Source organism: Ischnura elegans, chromosome 1 (assembly GCF_921293095.1).
Source record: "Ischnura elegans chromosome 1, ioIscEleg1.1, whole genome shotgun sequence".
NCBI lineage: Eukaryota > Metazoa > Arthropoda > Insecta > Odonata > Coenagrionidae > Ischnura > Ischnura elegans.
Window position 1 is genome coordinate 46,871,236 of NC_060246.1, and position 21,617 is coordinate 46,892,852.

Consider the following 21,617-nt stretch of genomic DNA (forward strand, 5'->3'; position numbering starts at 1 on the left):
CTGCCCGTATAAAACGACTGGGATAGGATTCTGAAGTGATAGTATTTTTAAGTAAAACTTTTTGAGCACCATGATTTCATATGCAGGCATTCCAACATAAAGATGTTATATATGGTATATTACCATCACAAAAAATTCTCTTAATTTCTTCGTTTCTTCCATTCTGAGTGAAAACAGTTTTAACTAAGATGATGCCAGTGACCAGTTTTGCATGTAGTCACTTAAATGGCATTGTAGTTTTAAAACAACACCTTCTAGTAGGTAAACCTATTTTGTAGGATAATTGCAATCTTAACTTAGAAACATTTCCTTATTTATTTAATGTATTTCCTAAAATAAATATATTTTTTAAATAAATTAAATCAATTACAGCATTTAATATTTAAATTTTATATGAAATCTGAAGTTCCGTAATTCCTCGCAAAATAATTACTCTCAATCGATTTTTTGTTAATGTTTCAGCAGAGAATTCGAAAAAAAAACAAAAAAGACCGGCGAGCTCGCTCCATCTGCCGAAAAGACTCTAAAATAGGTACCAACTCGAGATCAATGAAGCCGTTCACATATTCAAGCAAGCATGTGAGATATTAAAAACGCATATATTTCGCCGATCCGCACTCAAGAATTTCTGCAATACTCTCGAAAATCAATTTACATTTTATTGTCTTCACTGCACTTCAGCGTGTTTATCGGAATAGGAATACTCTTGTGTTACCTCGTGTCCGCGGTCTATGAGGCGCCCCTGATGACTAACTCCGGTGAGGTGAGAAGCCGGAAAATCCCTCATGCACTCATCTGATCCACAAAGGAGCAAATCATCTTTACCCTTTGGGTTCCGAAAATTAACTAATGTGTGCTCTCCGTGACGATTGAGCCTGTCGTTGCACAAGTATCGTTGCACAAGGGACACTTAAGCATGAGTGCCGGAACTCCAAAAATGTATGATATCGCATATTTTCTTTTTGTCATAAAGAATACTTTAAGAGCACTTTGCGATTTCAAACCCCCTTTTTACCTAAATGCCCGGCACTAGCGGAGGAAAAGGACAAGAAGTGACCGCTACCCACGAAGAGGGCGCATCAATACCGCTATACTTATCGCATTTTGTCTAAATATCCCAACGCATTCCATTTCAAAACTTAACACAATCATATTTTAACAGTATACAGAGAACAGACATGTTTAAATTGAACTGTATCTCAAATGCGAACGTTTTACCTCGCTCGCTTTACCACAAATATTAAAATATTCTCCTGTGCCAGTAATTAAATCTATTTTTCATCACCATAATACAAATAGGATCTAATTGCTGAAAAGAGTCAACTCTTTATGTCACGGAAATATTGGTGAGACAGCGCGGTGTAGCCTACGTGTTAAACAAGAGAATATACTCTACCTATTCTATCTGCACTGTCACTAACATACCACACACAGATTCTGCGAAGCAAGTTATTTATAAACACTGATATTCGGTTATCATAATAGAACACCAATCGAGGAGGTGTGCAGAAATATGAATTTCAGGTGAATTACTTTGAATTATATTTAGTCTACCAATCAATATAAAAATACGGCTTATTTTGCGGGTGCGATACTTTCCCAACCTCAAGATCACAGGAATTCAAAGGAACACCGCGGTGCGTGTCGACCGCTCCCGACGGCCGATCGCGTGGGAGTGGCTTGCCTCTCGCGCGGCGGCGTGCGATAAGTGCGTCTCGGCGTGCAGCGGCGGGGGCGGGAGGATGCGCCGCTGCGGGCGGGGGCGGAGAGACTGGGAGCCGAAGGGTGGGGGAGTCACGGTGGCGCGCGGTTGGGCCGACGGCCGAGCGGAGCCGAAGCCGAAGCGACGGAAGCGCCCGAAGCGACTCCGGCCGGCGCGCCACCGAGGGGACCGCGCTCTTCGAAGTCCCCTTCAGTTCGGTCGGATCCCGTCTATCCGACGCAAGTGTATTGAGGCGGGGAAGCGTGCAGAGCGGACGAGAGAGTTCGCCGGCCGAGGTGCTCGTGCCTACCCGAGCGACCGGAGCGCTGTTGGCCGCCAAAGCGGATGGGGTCGGTGGGCGAGGAGGCTTGCACCGAAAACGCGCTTACCACCCGAATTGTGGAGTTCAACCCTGTGCTTTTTTGTGTGTGTTAGGGATTTTTTATGTTCCTGCAATAGTTGATCTGGATGTTTTAATGACATTTATCAATTAGGAGGATACCGGGGAGAAAAGTTTACTTAGGTTATTTCTTTCTTACACTTCCCAATCGGTATCCTGTTTTATTTTCATCTTCTGGAAGCCTGAAGTGAGTGTGTTAGGTTCGCCCCTATTGGAGTTGATTCGTAGAAATTGAGACCATTGAGGGTGCAGCGTCTTTTTTGAGCTTCTCGTGCAGTGCATTCTATTTCTGCAGATAAGTGTAAGAAGAGCATAGAAAACACATTACCAAAATTTAATAAATCACTACATAATCCACCTCAAATTCATATTTCTGCACACCTAACTCTATTGGTGTTCTAGTATTATCATCGAATATCAGTGTTTATAAATAACTCATCCCCAATAACTTGGTTCGCAGAAACTGTGTATGTATATTGGTGACAGTGCATAGAGTACTAGGAAGTGCGAATACATGGTCTTTTCAAGTTTTTATCGTGAAAAATCATCGTGAAAAGTGTTTTAAGTGGCTCACTAATCTTCGGAGAGGAGGTTATTCATTGTTTTCAAGTCTCTCAACAAGTGTGTCTTTCCTCGACGCGGCTGGCTTGGATTAGTTTAGTGGCAGAGGAGTGCTAGGATCCTTCCAGAGCTTCAAGAGGTACGTAAAATAACTTACTACAATTGATTATTTTCTTAGATGAACAATGAAGTGGAGGAATCGCTTTTTTCGATTAATTTGCACATTTGCGGACTGACCTCAAACTAGGCTGAAGAGTGTTTTTATGGCGTCACCACTGCGATTAAATTCAAATATTCCTTACTGGAGCGATTACGATTTTAGAGAAATAAGATGTACGCTTCTAAGAACGTGTAATTATATTAATACTAACCGTTATCGGAAATGGGAAATATGGATGTAATCAACAAATTAAAACACATCGACTAGAACACTGCTAAGGATATATGAATGACCCCATGTAAAAAAGCTCGCGACTGTACTAATCCTCTTTTTTTTTTAGAAACATGCCTTTGACATTTTACATTCTTGTGTATTACAAAAGCAAATAATAAGTTGCCTTCCTGCGGTTATGTTACAAATTGATTGAGCAAGAGATCAACAAGATTTCACTAATGCAAATTCTAAAAACCATAAATGATATTTCAACGCCTAAGGCAAGATATTTTTTGCGATACTTTATGCAGAAAATGCTAGTTTATTACAAGATTGAATTATAACGGTTCTTCCAGGCCGAAATGGTAGGCTATAAATTTAAATTACACTTTTAATTTGAATCGATATAGCATTCGGGAAAATACCCAAATATTTTCATGACTCACAGCCTCGATAACAATACCATTGAGTATAAAGGGTTTTATGGGATATTAAAACGATAGATACGAATATCTATTCATTGAATAATAAATATTTTATTTTCCTTTGACTTAATATAAGATAGACATTGCGTAGAATCAAAGCCCACTTGTGAAGACTTATGAAAATATCGTCAATATAAAAGAAACTACTGTGTTCCCGCGCAATAATTGAAATGAAATAACTTATTGATTTTTTTATGTTTTTAGTATTTCTATGACCTCCACTGGTAAACCCCGATTTTTATTTCTCCACGACAATCGTTCCAGCTGGCAAAAGGGAAGGAATGAACTCAAGTATTCGCATTTGAAATATGCGGAAATGAATGATTTCTTAAATACTCAATAACATGTATGAATTTGAACTTTTTGCAAATATTTATTTTTTGAAATTTTTTTAAACCGTGAAATTTGATTTTATTGGATTTTTGATGCGCGGAACTACATCCAGTGTCTACAGAGACCTGAAACAAATAAATAATTCCGTCTCAAAATACTCCATAAATAGACTGTTTCCATTAAAGTCCCAAAGCACCACACGAAATGCACGAAATGAGGAAGTATGTCGACACGCGACGCTTAAACGATAGCGCCTCCAGGTAAATTTCGTCCGTGGCTCGTCCTCCGTGCTGCGTAACATCATCTGTGCTCGTAAGTCACCCGATGGAATGAAAACGTTTATCCAGGTTTCGTCGGTTCTATAATGACTTGCTAAGCGGAGTCACTCGTATTCCAACCTAGATTGAATGCGTTAGAGTTTTGCTATCTTTCAAATGAGGTAGAGTCAAAATCTCTACGAGCCAGACGGTTTATACTTGTTCCATTCCATATTATCAAACACCGCCTTGAACCTACACTTCATTCACCCAAAATCTACTGAGAACCTCTCCCATTTCTAATAATTATCTTGAAAAATTAATGATTTCATTTGCATGATTTTTTAGACGCAATCACTAGGCGAAAGGGGAGACATTTTTAATATTAAAGGAAATTATTCAAAAAATTATTACGTACCAATTTCTGTCAATATTACCAAGGATTAATCAGCATGAGATTTTCATGAAAATATCTCTAAAATATACACTGATTGTAGTGGATCTCAAACTAACTTGAGATATCTTGCAGTAAGAGTGAATTTTTCTGCTGTTAATTTTTTATTGCACCTCCGATTTAAAACCACTCGCAATATCTTTATGCTCTGGTTTCTTCTCTTTCAAATTCCTAACGATTGTTCAAGAAAAAAGCATCTATAGGTTGTCGGTATTGATAAGACATGGGTATTCTCACAGGCAAGATTAATACCATCCTGAAGTAGTCCCAAGAGACATAATGTCGTCAAAATATACTTCTAACATTATTATCTTAGACCAATTTTACTCTAACACCAATTTAAAAGTTTTTTATATCTTTACGTTGTAACATAAAACAGGATACTAGCGTCAACATAAGTGAAAATATAAGGTTTTAAATTTGATTTTCAGGAAGTATAGCATGCATGCATGAGATGCGCGAGCGATTTCTTAAAAACTATGCAAAGAATTCAGGGACTTCTATTGATGATTATGATATGTTTACGTTCATGTTATAAAACATTCAATCATTTCCATAGCTTGAGCGTACAAATATTTTGCTAATCCAGAATAATGAGAGCAATAACCACCCAGGGACCCGCACAATAAATTACCTCTCTGCAGAAAAATTGCAACCTGGCTGGAGGAAATTGAAGATTCAATGTATTGTGAAATTAAAGGATTAAGTGAGTGCAGTAAATAAGCAAGTTTCAGAAGTGCAAGGAAATTTTTTTGCTCGGTAAAAGATTGGCTGCTGATAGCCGTTTTGATATCAAGTTCGCAGGATTGAGTATGAGTATTTTAATGATGAAACTGCGTAGAGTAAAATGTGTGTCCAATCCATTCTAATGAATTTAAAAAGAAAATAGGTGATTAGCTGTTGTTTTCGGTAAGCCGACGATTGGTTCCGATTCATTTTTTTTCCTTACCTAAGTTGACTATTCAGAAGTATAATAAGCATCAAGAAGGAGACTACTGTAAAAGTTTGAGTTAAATTCAGGGTAAGTACAAATACTCAATTAGCAGAAATATGATGTAGGCTCTTAGCAACATCTTTAACCGGTTATTTACCATGGTAAGCTCATCGTAAGATAACAATCCCATCACAAAAATAGTGAAAAATTGGCGGCATACGTAATAAGAGATCATCGTCAGAGGTAATATGAAACCAAATCCTTCACTAATCATTCCACAAAAAAGTGTCATATTTTTATGCCAGAAAAATCGAAACAAGAGTGGGTTTAATTAAACCATACCCGGATACGAAGAGGGACGGATTGAAACGAAAGCAAAAGATCGAACTCGAAACATGCACGCCTCACACACAATGCAACATCACTCCGTTCCTGCGAGAGACATGAACAAACTCCAAACAAATGAAAAACGCTCAGACGACACGAGGATACCATAAAAAAGAGAAGAGAGATAGCAGCGGGATGATTAGCACTGCATTTTCCGGTACGTTTCGTTTCGGAGACTTGACATTTTTCGACGCGACTCAATTACGGATTCACCGAGGGAGAAGGGGAGAGGGGTTTGGCCGATTGGCCGCGGACCGCCGCGGGCCATCCCGGGAGGGTTTGAGGGGCTCGACATGGGGCCCTCGTGAACACGAGTGACGGGAGAGAGAGAGGGTGGGTCACAGCGGGTGCGGACGGGGGCCACCACTCCACAGCGCTTGGAACCCTCGCGGCGACCGTTTGCATTGATCAGCCTTCCTCGCCACCCGCTCTCCCATCGAAGACCCCATTGTGTCCGAACAGTATTGACTCAGCGGGGGTGGATCGGGAACCTCTCGGGTATGAGCGATGGAGGTGGGCAGGATACCTACTGGAGAGAGGATTATAATAGGAGAGAGGGGACTGTGCGTGAGTGGCCCTGACGAAAGTACGCTCCTCCGATCAAGGGAGGTCCTCCTTGGCGGACGATATCGCCGTGCGCGCCGCCGACAGCCCCAGCGCTGCGGTTGACGACACCGCTGCTGCCAAGACGGAACTTTTCTCGGGCGACGTGCCGGCCGGTGCGGCTCTCCTAGCGGGGATGCTGGTAGAGAATCCCCCTCGGATGCTCGAGATGATAAAATCTCACGGGCGGGGTGCTGCACAGTCAGTCAAAGACGATGCGAAGGGGGAGGGATTGATGGATGGCACGCTCAATGGCACCTAATGCATGGATCGAAGCGTTCGAACAGACTGGTAATAAACCCCTTTGCATCTTGACTGACGATTTGCATAAGATGTTCTTCCCTGCCCGATATTTCCGTTCGCTCTCTTCCTTTTCTTTCCTGTTTTCGTGTTCTTCTCATTCTTCCTCTCTCGTGGCGTCTCCTCATTCTACTCAGCCCACCCCTCATCGTCGCCGACCGCCTTTTTTGAATTGTAAATTTCCGTCATTAACGCTGGCCCAGTGATTCGTTTTTGTTTTCATTTTTCCGCTATGGCGCTTCTTTTTATCCCATTCCAAAGGGGGAAGGTGGAATTTTGGTCCAGGTAACGCCACGGTCATCTATAGAATCGATGGAGAACTGACTGGTCTGGCGCCAGTTGCACCCATCTAATAAACGTTCTTTATGCATGCCATAAACTTAGTTGCACGACTAAGTGATTTTTCCAAAGAAAACGTTATAGATATCATCAGTTACTCTTTGGATGATGCTAAAATGCTGCCCAATGAAGCTGAGAGAATTGAGTCTTACGAGGTTCGTTAATGTCTCTTGAACAGTGCTTCAGCGTAAAGATTGATTTTGAGAAGTTATTTCAGAGTTTGCCCCAGTCTAAGCTACAGGTGTTAGATAATCGCATATTCAGTTAATTCCCCTGGGATAACTGAATTAACTGAATATGCGATTATGCGAATGGGAAATTTAGTTTTATAATATGTCCAATGCTAGTATATTTATTTAATCGAAATAAAAAAGTAAAAATGCTCACGGATTTCATTACGTTTTCACATTCCAAATTCAAAGCGTTAATGAATTAAAAGATGTTCCATATCCACTGCAATGTAGAGACCCCCATTTTTATTTTATCGACACCATCATCCAGTGAGTCAACCAGAAGGTTGACTTAGATTGACACGTAAATCAAATTTAAATGACTTTCCGCAAGGCACGAAAAGTAAGGGCTTAGTATAAATGTAAATTCAATGTATTTCGCAACGCTCCGATCATATAAATCCGAGCGGACAAATTGCTCTTCTTTTCGAACCTTAAATCACCCACTGTGTGCGCAGCAAGCCGTTATTGAATAGCGTCGATGGAAACTAGTTAACTCGCAACACGCCGGATTTATTTATGGCAGTTTGGGATCTTCGCTCAACTTATTCCTCCCTTTTATTCTCCTTCTTCTCCACGTCGACATTCGGCATCTAAATCACTCGTCATTATTTCTTGCTTCGGGGGAAAAGTTTCTGGGAAGGCGAGACGCGGAGTTGCCAAGCGGGGTGTGTGAGTGAGAGGGCAAGGGGATACGAAAATACAAATACATATATTTATTCATGCGAGTGGGGGAGGGGAGGAGAAATCTCTTACGAGAGGAGAGGGAGGTTTGACTGAAGAAGAGCGAGTAAAGAGAGGCGGCGTTCCCGGAGGAAACATACGGCGACAGAACGTGTTGAACAAGTCAGAGTCGCCCTCCAACTCTCGCCCATTATCCCGGATCGTTTTCTTCGAAATTTATACGTGTGTGCTTGCTTCCATCCATTGCTCCGCCACCAAACGGAATCCTCTTTCCTCACCACTATCGCATTTTGGCACGCTTATTTTTTTTTCAATGAATCTTTTCGCACGGTACTCGTCTGTAAGACCAGATGAATTACGACCACACGGAAGAGTTTGAAGCAGCAGCAGCTTGATTCCCTTTTTATAACCACTTCGCGAAGAAAATGGGAATAAATTTATCATTTGAATGCATCATATTCATATCTCTTCATGAGTTATGTACAACTTCAATGCTGAAATGGAAGTAATAACATTTCTGCAACCCATTCCCTATCATGAATATTCCTAAATTCACTTCATTAAACGAAGAATTGATTATAATAAAAATGCAAACAATGAAGCAGGTACTTTCATAACAGGTTCAAATAATTTCTCCTTTTGAATCGTCTCTATTAATTGGATAAAAACTTTCACATTCCCGTTCCCTGTTTCATTCATTTTTCTCATCATAGTATGTTCCATATTACTTCATTCGAGTCTACATATTCCTATACCGGAATTAGTTATTCAAAAATGTGCACACAAATTTCTTATTTCCATATGCAGCCTCAGCTCATTTTGCCTCAATATCCACCATAATACGTTTCCCACACGTCATCATTTTTAAATATGAATTCACATATTTACGAATACAAATCGAGGTCCATCATAAAATCCTGATATTACTCAAGTATAACTTCAAATACTTCTCACGCATTTCTTAAAAGCACGATAAAAATCCCATTTTTTTCTCATTAGGAATGGCTGAATTTATTTGAAATAGAATAATATTTGAAGATTATGACTATGTTACTGTTTAGCATTATGTGGTTAATATGTGCGCAAGATCTTGTATCACTAATCAGCCAAGCTTCTATAAATCAAAGAAAAAGTCATAAATTCACTTTGAGAACGGTTATCCCTAAAAGTATCCATCAAAACAGCAACGAAATGTCCAAAAAGTATCGTGTAGAGGATCAGTATGTTTTCAGGGATTCGCAAGTTTCCCTCGGGCTACAAATCATCCGGGTGGCTCTCATGGAGTTCATCGAGTTCGAAGCCCGATCTTTTTTCTCTCCTCCCCCCCACCCCCTCACCCCCATTCCTATCAGAGCGGGTTTTGCGACTTGTAGAGGGCCGGATAGGGGCATTGAAAGCTTCGGGACGTCGTCACAGGAGGGACGAGGCAAAAAGGATGGAGGACGATGGGTGCACGGCGGCCCATTCATCCGAGCTGTCCCGTCTGCCAACTTCGCTCCTTTTGTCGCCGATTATTTGACGAGCAGACAGACGCTGCTCGCTGCTGAGGGCTCTGCCCGCACCAACTACTGCCAGGGTCCATTCTATATATCCCACCCCCGTCCCTCGTCTGCTTTTTAGTCGCTTCGATTTTTTTTATTTTAAATATTTAACTTTTCCGATACCCAGCATCTCTCGGTCCATCTCCTCTCGTTTCCGTTACTCCCTCTCTCTTTTTCCCAAAGTCTCTCTCCTTCTCTTCTTCCAGCTCCCCTTTTTGTTACACTAACAATTCCTTCGTTGCTATGCGCGCCATTGTTTGTGAAAGCAAGATTTTTTTGTAGCTTTCTTCTCTTTTTTTTTTACTCGTCGATTTTGTCATTTTCGAAGCGGACGAGCAAATGAAAGGCGAGACCAAACGTCCTGGAATTTCCTTGTTAGATATCTGCGCGTCGTCGAAACACATCTCTGATCATCTGAGGCCCCCTCTACTGTTGATAAACGAAAATAAAATCTCATTACTGATTTCCTCCTCTTTCCTTTAATTTATTTCTATGAACCGTACTGTTTCGGAGTTCATTGATCAAAAGCTTTTTCCCCCGATGGTGTTCCGTTGGTATCAAATAGAAATAACGACTTTGTCGTAAAAGAAATCAGTCCCCAGTCGATGGCAATTTACGGACCAGTGCGTATCGAGTATCGCCCAAAAAACCTATTTACTTCGCACGGGCAGTTTCCTTTGGTGCCAATTTCAATCATTATCGAGCTTCGATAACACAATTATTATTATGATCAAATGAGATTCTTCTGTTCCCTTTACCATCAAAGGAAATCCAGCGGGACGAGAAGCTGGCAGTGGGGGATGGAGGTAAAGATATACCAAGTTCACTCCCTCTCTCTTTCTGATTCATGAGAAATGTATCTGACAGAATATACGTCGAAGATCCTTATTCCACATCTGATTATACTTTCATCGGATAGGTGCCCTCGTTCTCGACTAACGTTCCGAAGGTGACAGCCACACATTGCTACTTATCAACTATTTATGCGGCGCTAGCTGGGAGACCACAATGGTTCCACATCCTTCCCGTCATCCACGGACACTTATTCGAATGGAAAAATGTGTACGAATGACTTACGACCGTCGCGTCTTTCTCATTCTACGAGAGGCTCCCCCTGTCTCCCTCCGCCCTTTCAGAAGGCAAACTCCGCTCCGCTTTCCCGTCTTGAAAAGCCTCATTCTCCCGAACATCCACGCCTGCTTGTCCCTACCTACCATCTCTCTCTCTCTCCTGATCTCAAAGAAAAAAAATTCGCCGAAATCCCACTCTTTCACTCTCCGCTGAAGAGAGTGAGAGAGAGATATCCTCCCTCATATCCAGGGGCCAGTCTCTCGATCGGTCGCCTCGACCGAGCCCACTCGCGCCATCTATCGGGATGAAAGAAGAGCGGTAGGTTTTGAGGAAGTGGAATGCAGGGGAGGAGAAGCTACCGGCAGGATGAAGTCGGCAGAGGATGGGAAATGATTGATCCAGAGGGATTACTGCCTTCCATTCTGAATCCAACTTGACAAGCTAGACAGAAAATATTCGCAATTGCAGTGTCTCAAACATTCTACTCGTATCGACTGAAAATATTTTTGAAACACTAGAATGTTTGAAAAATTGCAACCCATTGGTTCAGAGAATTTCGTTTTTTTTTTATTTGCAATTTTCCTTGATGAAAATTGAAAATTCAATCATTAATTTGATCCATCTCGATTATTATTGGTAATGTTTTTGAAACACAAGAATGTTTGAGAGACCGCAATGGATTTGGTGCATGGCATTTCGGTTTTTAAACTTTGTACTTCATTTCCCGTGAACAAAATTGGAAATTTAATCACTAATTCGATATGTCTCGATTATTATTGGACATTTTTTTGAAACATAAGAATATTTGAGACACCGCAAACCCGTTGGTACATAGAACTCCGTGTTTTAAACTGTGCACTCTATTTCTCATGATGAAAATTGAAAATCATATCACAAGTACGATACACCTTGATCGTTATACAAGTTTCACCCGTCGAGGTGCGTCGATGCCTATTGCTCTCGATCGCTCTGATTATCATTTCTCACTGCAACCATACTCTGCAAGGACAAATGGAATTTATGAAATGCATTCCATATTATTAGATCACTGGTATATAAAGAGAGAGTCGATAATTAACTATTGGCAATCAACGGTCGCAATTTCAATTTGCACCTCACTTATCAATGAAAATCGACTAAGCATTGTCCATCTTTGAATGAAGTTAGTTAATTGGAAAAAAATAATCGATAGAGGTCATTGATCTCGCAATCCACCAATGCATTTTCGTCAATAACATGGACATTTAAGAACCATTACTCACAACTCAGGACTTCCAAGACGCCTTTTTTTTGAGACTCGTAAAGCAATGCGATGAGTTAGCTAAGGTGGTATTCGTATGAAAGAGAGTAGAGAACTTGGACGAATATATAGTATTTGGGCTTCGAAGTTAAGGGGTTTAGCGAGAGGATGGGTCCAGAGAGGAGGACTTTGTGTGTGCGACAGTGGTGGTGTGGGAGGGAGGGAAGAGACTCACGGATCAGAAGCCCTCCGTGAGAGGACTGGGGATGAAGCTTTGGTCCGAACGGAGGTGGAAGAGGGAGTCCAAGGCGGCCAAAGGAGCAGTGGTGGACAAAGTTGTCCGCGGAGCCGGATTTGCGACGCGGGATGAGGTGAGCCGAGCGGAGTGAAAAGATCAAGAGACTGAATGGGAAGAGAAACTCCCGAGGATGGTTGCTTTCTTAGCAGGACAGGGAGCGAGAATAAAGCTGGAAAATGATGTTTGACCGGTCTATAGCATGGACAAATCCTCGACGCGCCTCAGCCAAAGTTAGCTTCGTGAAGTCCATTGTTGTATGAGGAATGATTTCGTGCCTTCCCGGCGAATGGACTTAGTGAAGAGTTCTCGGCATCGCCACCGGGTCAGGAACTCTTTAGCTGCCGACGTTTCGATGTCCGACTCGGTCATCGAAACGTCGGCAGCAATGGAGTTCCTGACCCGGTGGCGATCCCGAGAACTCTTCACTAAGTCCATAACTGTATAACCGAGAATCTAAGTTTACATGATATCATACACAACCTCAGATTTTACGTAGAATTCATCATTCAAACAATACTCCTGCAGAGACATTGGAAATATAAGATGGTTAAATCGTGCACGTTACAGAAAAAACTCATTAATGGAGGCAATTTAAAAAAGTTAAACTAAAATTAAATTAGAATTGCTGGTAATGTTGACTTTGGTAAAAAGCTCAAATTTTGCAGCGTCGTAATGCGTCATTTAAGCACTAGCGATGGTTGCTCGTGGGCTCCGTAGTTGGTGGTTTCATTCAAAAGTTACAGATAAAAATTATTTTCCATTGCGAAAATGAATATTAACTTAACCTAGCGTCTGCTTCTGCCACACTGAATACCTTCTTAAAAAATTATGGCAAACAACGTTAGTCAATAATATTTCCGAATAGATACCTTCACATACGAGTGAGAATTATAAATGGTCATTAAAATATTGCATTCAAATAAAAATAGGATAAAGGAATGGTAAGAAAAATTTACGGCAATGCCCTCTCAATAATCAAAGAACTGCCTCAGAAATCGATCTATAGGGACACGAGATGCCGAAAACATCTTTCTGATAAGATAAATATATGAGAGTACACATTCTCCCCACGGGGGTGCATGGAGAAACGAGGATAAAGGAAGCTTCATATTTTCAATGATGTTTGCAGAATAAGACTTCAAGAACCCGAGCGTCGAGCTCACCGAAGCCTTATTTTTGCCCCTCTGTCAGCCGCTCTCCTTAGCATCCAATCAGCTAAAAACCAGTATACAGCCCTTCCAAATCCATGCTTATGGACACAACCTTGGCCCTTGTACGTACATGTATGCAGCGTGCCTCACCGCCTTCCTCTCCCTTCGCTTGTTTGAATCATCCTCCCATTGCTCCGCCGTCTTCCATTCGCTACATCTTGTGCATGCCCATTGAGCAGTTTCACTCCATGGGGTAAGGAGGAAAGAAAAGGAAATGAGGGTAGGGGTGGAATATCTCGAATGGGCCCCAAGAACCGTCTAAATGGAAGGAGCCATTTGGATTTCTTTCCCGTGCAGGCCCCCTTTCTCACCCCAATCTCTTTTCTTCCTTTATTTATTCCAATACAGCCAACCTAACGTATTTCCTCCCGTCTCCTCCTCTTTTGACAACACCCTATTCCCTCCGCTTCTTGCGTTTCTTCCTTTGAAACCAACAGCAGTGCTGGATCCAGATGGGGGGCGCCCCCCCCTCCCTTTCGGGTTCGCCCGTATTGCCAAACATTGCAGAACCACAATTATAACTTTTTATATCATAAGACGGCATTGTCTTTTATGTGCAATCACTTTAATTAAAATTTTCTTATGCTCTGCCTGTCACTTGATTATTTTATATTACGATAAAAGTAAAGGCAACTCAAGATATCTTTTACGTCTCCTTCTTTAGTTTTTTCTGTATCCCCCACTGACCTACACAAGTTTCCTGCCCACGTGCTAACTCTGGCCAGCTTTAAAAAAAGAAAGGTAGGTGTGGCAGAAGGATAAAAAAATGTCTCCCGTATGGAAGCCTAAAATGGCGAATAGCTTCAACCGTTTCTCTGTCCAGTATTTTCAAAAATAATATTATCTACCGGCAAGGATAATATTGTAATTGTAGGACAAACATTGTAATTGCAAATAACGAAAGGGACTTATTTCGTTTTTTCGTAAAGGGGCTTATTTTGACGAAGAAACTCATGATTGAAAGCCGTAAAAATTAATAAAAAGCTATTTATCTCTATCGTCTCAGGGTGAACTTCGTACAAGTTCATTCGTGGTGGAATGCAACTAAGTATTTAATTACAATAAAACACTGTTTTTTAATTTCTTCGGTACCCTTGGCTACTTAAATGACTATATGTGCCAGAGAGGGCGAGCAATTAAAAATTGTGTTAATAAATGCTTTAAAGTAAGCATTTCTTGGGTGATCTATTTTCCAACTAACATCGTTTCTTCCAATAAACCATTTTCTTTTCGTGCTCTTTTCGTTCTCTGTTCCCCTCCATTTCATTTTCGCCCCTTTTATTCCTCCTTCCACCCTCCCGACACGACCTCTCTGTGTCCCAACTGTACCATTCTTCTTGCATCCACCCCCCCCACTCCCTCAGCACCTGATGGCTACTCTCCCACCCCCTTTCACCCCAATACCCCTCTGCACACTATACATTCTCTTCACATCCCCTGTTGTGTGTTGTGCCATTGGAAGCGTGGTGGCGAGCAACATATATATCGTCGGTTTCCTCCCGACTGGCAGGCAGGAATTTTCGGGTCCTTTACAACCGTCATAATTGCAGGCACTCAGGTCTCTCCTTCATCTGCCCCTTTCTCCCTTTTGTAAAGCGCAGCTTTTCCCCGAAATTTCGTTTTGTTCGGGTTATTATTCGGTTGCGAAAACATTGGTGGGAAATGGGAGGGCTCTTTTGTGAAATCTCGGTTTCGCTATTGTGCGGAATTTATTGCGTTTTGCGAGGCGAATAGGTGAATGCGCTGTTGTGTTGCACTGCGTCGTGTGTTGTTGTTACTCTTTAGTCTCATCTTCAAACGGTAGAGCGCTTGTTATTCTCGTTGCTGAAACAGAATGCTTTTACCTTCTGCTAATGGCGTGGCTTATTTTATTGTTTGCTAAAGCATGCCCATTTAAAATATCAAAACCGCTACAATTTTTTCTTCTTCCTTTGAGCACCCATCAATGGAATGTAGGATTAGGGCGTCGCGATTGAAAAATAATCTCCTTGCATTAACAACCATCAAACGATAAGCCGCTTAAAAATACAGAGCACAATGCTATCGAACATCAGTGAAATAAAAAGAAATCATTCCTCGTTTTATAGTTTGATATTTGCAGGGAAATCTATACAAATATTGAAAACATTTTGGAAATTTTAAGTGGTTTTCATTTTTTTTCTCCTCTCTACGTACCCATTTCGTTAATCCTCTAGAGTCCTTTGATATTCAGTAAGTACACTGAAAAATAAAACGCTTACTATCCGATCAAAGATGGAAAAAAAGCGGGATGCTGCATATACCTATAGTTAAAAATCGGTCACATCAAAAGGAGCCAAAATATTCCGTTGACTGTTGCCGCTTAAACTAGTGGCGCACAAATAAAAGAATTCTCTGTGATACCACACGATAAAGCATCTTGCTTTATCCTCTTGCTCGTCAAATGGTGGTACACCCACAAAGGAAGGAATAAAACAAACTCACAACGGATAACTTCATTTCAGAATCGTCGTTCTTTCGGGACAACAAAAGGCGAGCGGATTTTCTCTGGCGGAGGAGAAAAGGCAGGAGCAGGAGGAAGGGTGGGGCCGGCTGGCTATCCATGCTTCCACGTTTCTTTCCTCAGATTCCGGACGGCTTTAAGACGAAAGAATATGAATCTTTAATGTTTCTCCGTGAATACACAAAAGAGGGACATATTTCAAGTCGAGATCTCCCTCGAAAAGAGACCGAGGAGACTTTGGTGAAGGTTTTGAAGAAAAAGATTCCGGTTATGTAGCATCGCCCTCTCTCTATTCACATCTCTCGTTCGTGTACACATCAGAAATCTCCTTCCATTCTCCTCCATCAATAAGAATGCCCTCCCTCATCTAACTCTCTCCTCATCACCTCGTATTTCCTCTCACAGAAACATTTCCTATACCGCCGAGAGAGATGCCGTTTATTCCATTTACGACCCGAGAATATCGTCCGTTTTCGCACCTCGCCCTTTTATTTTTGATAGCCCAGCCCTTTCTGCCCCGACCTTGATTCCAAGAGCGGCGAGGATAATCTAAGAGCTGGGTGATGGGAAAGGGATACGTCTTGGGAGAAAACTCTCAACCTCCCATTCCCTCCCAGCCTTCACATGCTCACTAAACCCTCGATGTACGGTATTTTTTTCACACCTTTCATCTGCGTAACAAAAAAGCAGACCGATTTCCCTCTTCGAGTCCGTGTCCCTGAGCTCCCGCAGTCATCAGCGGGAATCCATAAAGCATTCTTCCCACCGATGCCGCTTTGTGTCCAATCCCACCGATCACATTCCGTTCGTCTCAACCCCCTCTACTCCTCCTTTTAACAACAAAAAATCCCGACGTATTCCGTTTCACTTTGGCACCACCGAAAAAAAAAATAAGAGGGAAGAAAGAAATATCCGTCTTGAAGGGAAATCCCGTCTCTTTTTCCCACTGTTTCTTTTCCTCCTCATTTTCTTTTCCGCGCCCTCCTACCGTTCACTCCTTAAACCCCAACAGCAGCAGTCTCCTCTTCTCAATTTCTCGCTCCTTCCAGAATCAAGCCAAACTCTTCCTCCCCACCCCCTCTGTCCCTTTTCCGCGAGTGTTGAAAAAAAAGAAGGGAACATCACGCACGCTCCCGCGCTTTCGAAAAAATCCGGCACATCTTTTGGAGCGTCGATTTAAGTCGAAGCGGGGATTACCCTTTCCACCCCTTAACTCCTTGCCCCTCTCCTCTCGTTCTCCAAAGTTCTTTCCCCGCGAAGGAAATCCCTCGGCGGTAGTAACAAGGTGATTGAGGCACGGTGGTATGAGGGCTTCGGAAAGAAAAAGAGGGGACGGGCAAAAGAGGGGAAAAGTAGGGAGGAGGGGTTATAGAGGCGATTGAGGGGTGGGGAAAAGCATACGAGATAAGTTTTAAAGTCTCAAAAAAAGGAACGTATTATTATTTTTTTCCTCTTTCTCCGCCACGGGCATCACGCGCGTCTGTTATCAACTTTCCGAGCATCTCATATTTTCAATTTCCCTCGCGCGCGACGAGCAATCCGCTCCGCGAGTGAAAATGGTGCGATTAGGGCGATAATCATGCGTTGCACGGAGGATGCGGGAGGCTCTCTTGCATCCAGCGCGCACGGCTCCACCCCACCACGTTCCCCTAACCCCCTGAAAAGGTCCGTACGAGGAGATGCCAATTTTTTTAATTTCCGCGCGACGCAGCTTGCCTCTTCCGCTCATTCGTCCGAGGGACATACTTTTCTCTCACTACTCCATCTGCTGCTCTTTCTTCCGTTTTGAAATTTCTATAAGGAAGTGCAAACCGCCCTTCCTCTACCCTTTAAAATTCTGGAGTGGCTGAATAAGACGGCAAAGCTCCGAAAAAGGAGGGAATGAGGATTGCGACGCTCAGAATTGAAAATTACGGTCGCAAGCCAGCATTTCTCTTTTCAGTGTGGAAATATTTTCAGCGAAGCCCAATTTTCAATTACATTCATTTTGTTTCACCAGTTTAGTTTATACGTTTGAAAATATTAAAAACGCCGAAAATGATACCTTGATAAGTTTTTTAACATCTAAATATATATTTTAAATTAACGCTACATTATGTGTTTGAAAATTGTTGAATTTGCTAAATTCATTCCGCGGAGATATTTTGGAATAACCTCAAGTGATAAAAGTACAGCCAAAAATATCAAATATAAAAAATAGCGAAATTTATTTTGTTAAATGGAAAATATCACGTTATTGATGCTGTGAAACTGTGATTTAAATAGCTCAACTTCCCTCTTTTTCTAGGTGTTTAACTGAATGATCAATAAAAACGGTTCAGCACTCACAAGTATAGCACAAATGTATATAAGGTTGAATTCGCATTGAATAACTGAGGGCTCAGCAACACAGACTACATACAAGATTTCATTGGAGTACTGATTCCAGGATGTTAGCCCTATCCACCATATTGGGGTAAAATCCACTACCGATCGATGAAGGACCAACCACTGCGTTCAAACAGCGTACGTGTGACGTAAAAAAGCTTTTTTAATCAGAAATATTTATCTTGCTAAAGAAATTGACGGGTTCCTTATAATTTTTATTATTACATATCAAGGGATGACTATGATTGATTGAGTAAGCCCTCACAATCCCCAACACGACCGCGATGCACTCGGATCGACGATCGAAACAATCCCTCCGTTACGTGAGGGATACGCTCAAAGCGGCGTGCATTACTTGACCTTCCATTCTGGCCGGATGGTGTCGGTTGAGTGATTCGACTTCACTATTTTCCCATGACTTTGAAGCTATTTTCGAAGACGTTTCTGGTGGAGCGGGACGCGTCTCGGGGCGTTGAGGTTGCACAGGATTGCCGGAGAAACGGGTGAGAGACGGGGTGAGGCGTAGGCCGAGATAGCACCAATGGGAGGGCAATGAAGAAGAGGTGAAGGGTCGGCCTTTGCAAAGTGATTAGGAGTCGGGAGTCACGCTTCGTTCGGCTCGCGTGAAAGTAGGAGGGAAAACGGTCTCTGCGGGGTGCACGTGCGTGATATCGCAATGCTCGTGAGTGTGGGACGCTGGAGGCGATCTTTTGCGCGTGGGAAGGCCACGGTTTCGATTGTAGTCACTAATGAAAGGCGACCAAAGGGCGTAATAAGCCATTCAGGAATCATTGTCGGTCTAAACGCTTCGTGATGGCTGCTGAGGGGAGAGATGGAAGAAGAAGTCCTGGATTATCACGATTACATTGATTCATTATGAAGGGTCCGCGCTTAATTCCATTTAGTTTGCTCTACTTTAGAAAATTCAATCCTTCTTTTCCCTTCCGAGTTTGATATTATGAAAGAGGATCTATATGCCGCAGTAACCTACTTATTTTAGTACTTAGTAAAATCGCATCAATCACCTGGCACCATGCATAACATGACGAGCTTATCGTAAGAAAGTGTTTTAGAGAAACGTCTAGACCAAATCGCATGCGCCATTTACTTATATCACACACGCCTAAGTTAATCAATAACTTTAACATGTGCGTTGATCCCTCAAATAAATTATGTTCAGATGGCATCGATCGTTTTCGGTCCGACTCGCTCTTACACGCCACAACCAGTAGCCAATCGTTAACTCTGTCATATCAAAATTTGTTAAAAAAATAATTGAGTTTGGTCATGCTTGGTAATGTAAGGTAACAATTTGTAGCATACGGTATTCTTTTCTAAAAATCAACTATCTATAAATCCCAGGGTATATAGTTTGATAGGCAAACCAGTGTAAACGTGGCTTTATTGAGAAAAAATGTCTTCACTTCAAACCTCACAAATAAGTACTTAATTGAAATGCGATGTTATTTTTGCTCTTATTTGCGTGTTAGCACCAAAACCTAAAATGCGCGTTCTTGATACTATGTCACTAATACCAAAAATCCTGTATTTCCCCCCCCCCTGTATTTCAAAATAAAAATATATCTATTCAACAGCCATTACTGACGAAAGTGTGCTAAGGCAAGTTGTTAAGCTCTTGCGGCAGTCGATATCTATATTTATGTATATTGATACAGTTGCGGCTTAGTTACATGGATATTTTTTACCTCTGGATATTAGGTAGGTCTCCTGGATAATCCAATTAATGACAAATTATTTCTACCAGAAAAGAAAAGAACGGTGAAGGGTTTAGTAATTACGTTAACACCCTCAGAGCTTCGAGTAAAATCTGCGCGCAGGAAGGGAGCTACCAATAATCGGTACTTCAAATCACACGCGAGGATAATTTCATTAATTACTGCAACCGGGAGATTGGTGCACCGATTCGTTAGCCTTAATTTACAGTTAGTCATTTCATCTGCCTTTAATAAGTCCTATAAAGCTCGTAACGGAAATAGAGGCACTGGAATTAAATCACTTCAGTCCACAATTACACTAACCTTTGGCTCCAATTAGCAAAAAATTTCATCACTGAATGCAGTCGGTCAAATGCTTACTGCACTTCAAACACCCAGCGCAACACATTCTAGTTTTAATGAAATTATGGAGAGCTAATTGCATCGATGATTACTCATTCGGCTACTACCCCTAATTTTTTTTCTCCCAGAGCTTCAGAGGGAACGGTCCTGATTCGAAAATTTCGCGTTAAAAAAATGAGTTCTCGTCCATTGATATTTTTACCGTCGATTGCCGCGTGATTCGAAGCAAAATCAATCATTGCTAATGGGAATTTGATATTCGCCGGCGTCCGAGTCCCATTGCCACGGGTCGAGGGTAGGAGACGAAGAGGGTATAAGAGAGGAGGAGGAGGAGGGGGTTTGGGCTGATTTGGGGATTGGATTCGGGGAAGGAATTCTGAAATAATCCATTATTGAGCGGATTGGAAGTGTTAAGGGAACGGGGAGGCGTGGATTGTTTTGAAAGTTCCATCAGTATAATTAAAAACTTGAGTCGTCGATCAAAGCGTCAATGAACATGCGGTAACCGTTGGAAGCAAAAGGCTTTCTCTCGATCGTCGCATCGACTCGCTCCCGTTTCTCATTCCACCCCAACCTTCCCCGGTCCGTCCTCGTTCCATTTTGGCACAACAGCAAGTGCGGGCTCTTTTTATCGTACCAAACAAGTAAGTCTTTCCCTTGCTGTTCGGAACCTTAATCTCCACGAGGCGGGCGTCAGAGAGAGAGAGAGAGAGAGAGACGGCGGGGATGCATCTATAGATGCTTCATAAGTGATTGAGTGAAAAAATCAAATTATCCAACTTGGTTTATTGGTCTACTTTGTAGAAATATTGGATCTCGTGAGGCAGAGAGAGAGAGAGGGAGAAAGAGCGTTAATCACGTAAGTGCAAATGATTTTTCATCCCCTTAATTCTTTTTTTCCCAAAAGCCATCCATTTGAGTGAAGCTACTACTCTCTTCCCTTGCAGCCTTCCCGATTGAACCACTTCATCTTTGGTTCACTTTTTTCAACCGGTTTAATTTAAATTATTCTCATAATATGTTTCCTAAATGCAGTGCTACTAATATTAAACTTGATTGCCCTTATATCTTGGATATTTTTCGTGTAAATAAGTTCAGTTGGCCTTTCAGTTGAAAACGAATCTCTAGTCTCCTCTGAGCATCTTCTCATTTATAAAGGAGGAAGGAGTGAGTCCACCCACTTAGGCTCATTAAGTCGAATATTTAAATAAAACCAAGATTATGATAAATTGTTCCGCATTTAAGTAGTACATTTATACTGGCTGGCAAAATATTAACCAAATAACA

At 41.8% G+C, this 21,617-nt stretch overlaps 1 protein-coding gene across 1 annotated transcript in view; it reads left to right on the forward strand.

The window, feature by feature from the left end:
- The first annotated feature begins 1,928 nt into the window (after positions 1–1,928).
- The window catches only part of LOC124159508 (discoidin domain-containing receptor 2-like), a 574,242-nt gene continuing 554,553 nt past the window's right edge, over positions 1,929–21,617 (forward strand). Inside the window, exon 1 of the mRNA XM_046535367.1 lies at positions 1,929–2,802. The gene's annotated coding sequence lies outside the window, so the exon portion shown is untranslated. The remainder of the gene's footprint in view (positions 2,803–21,617) is intronic.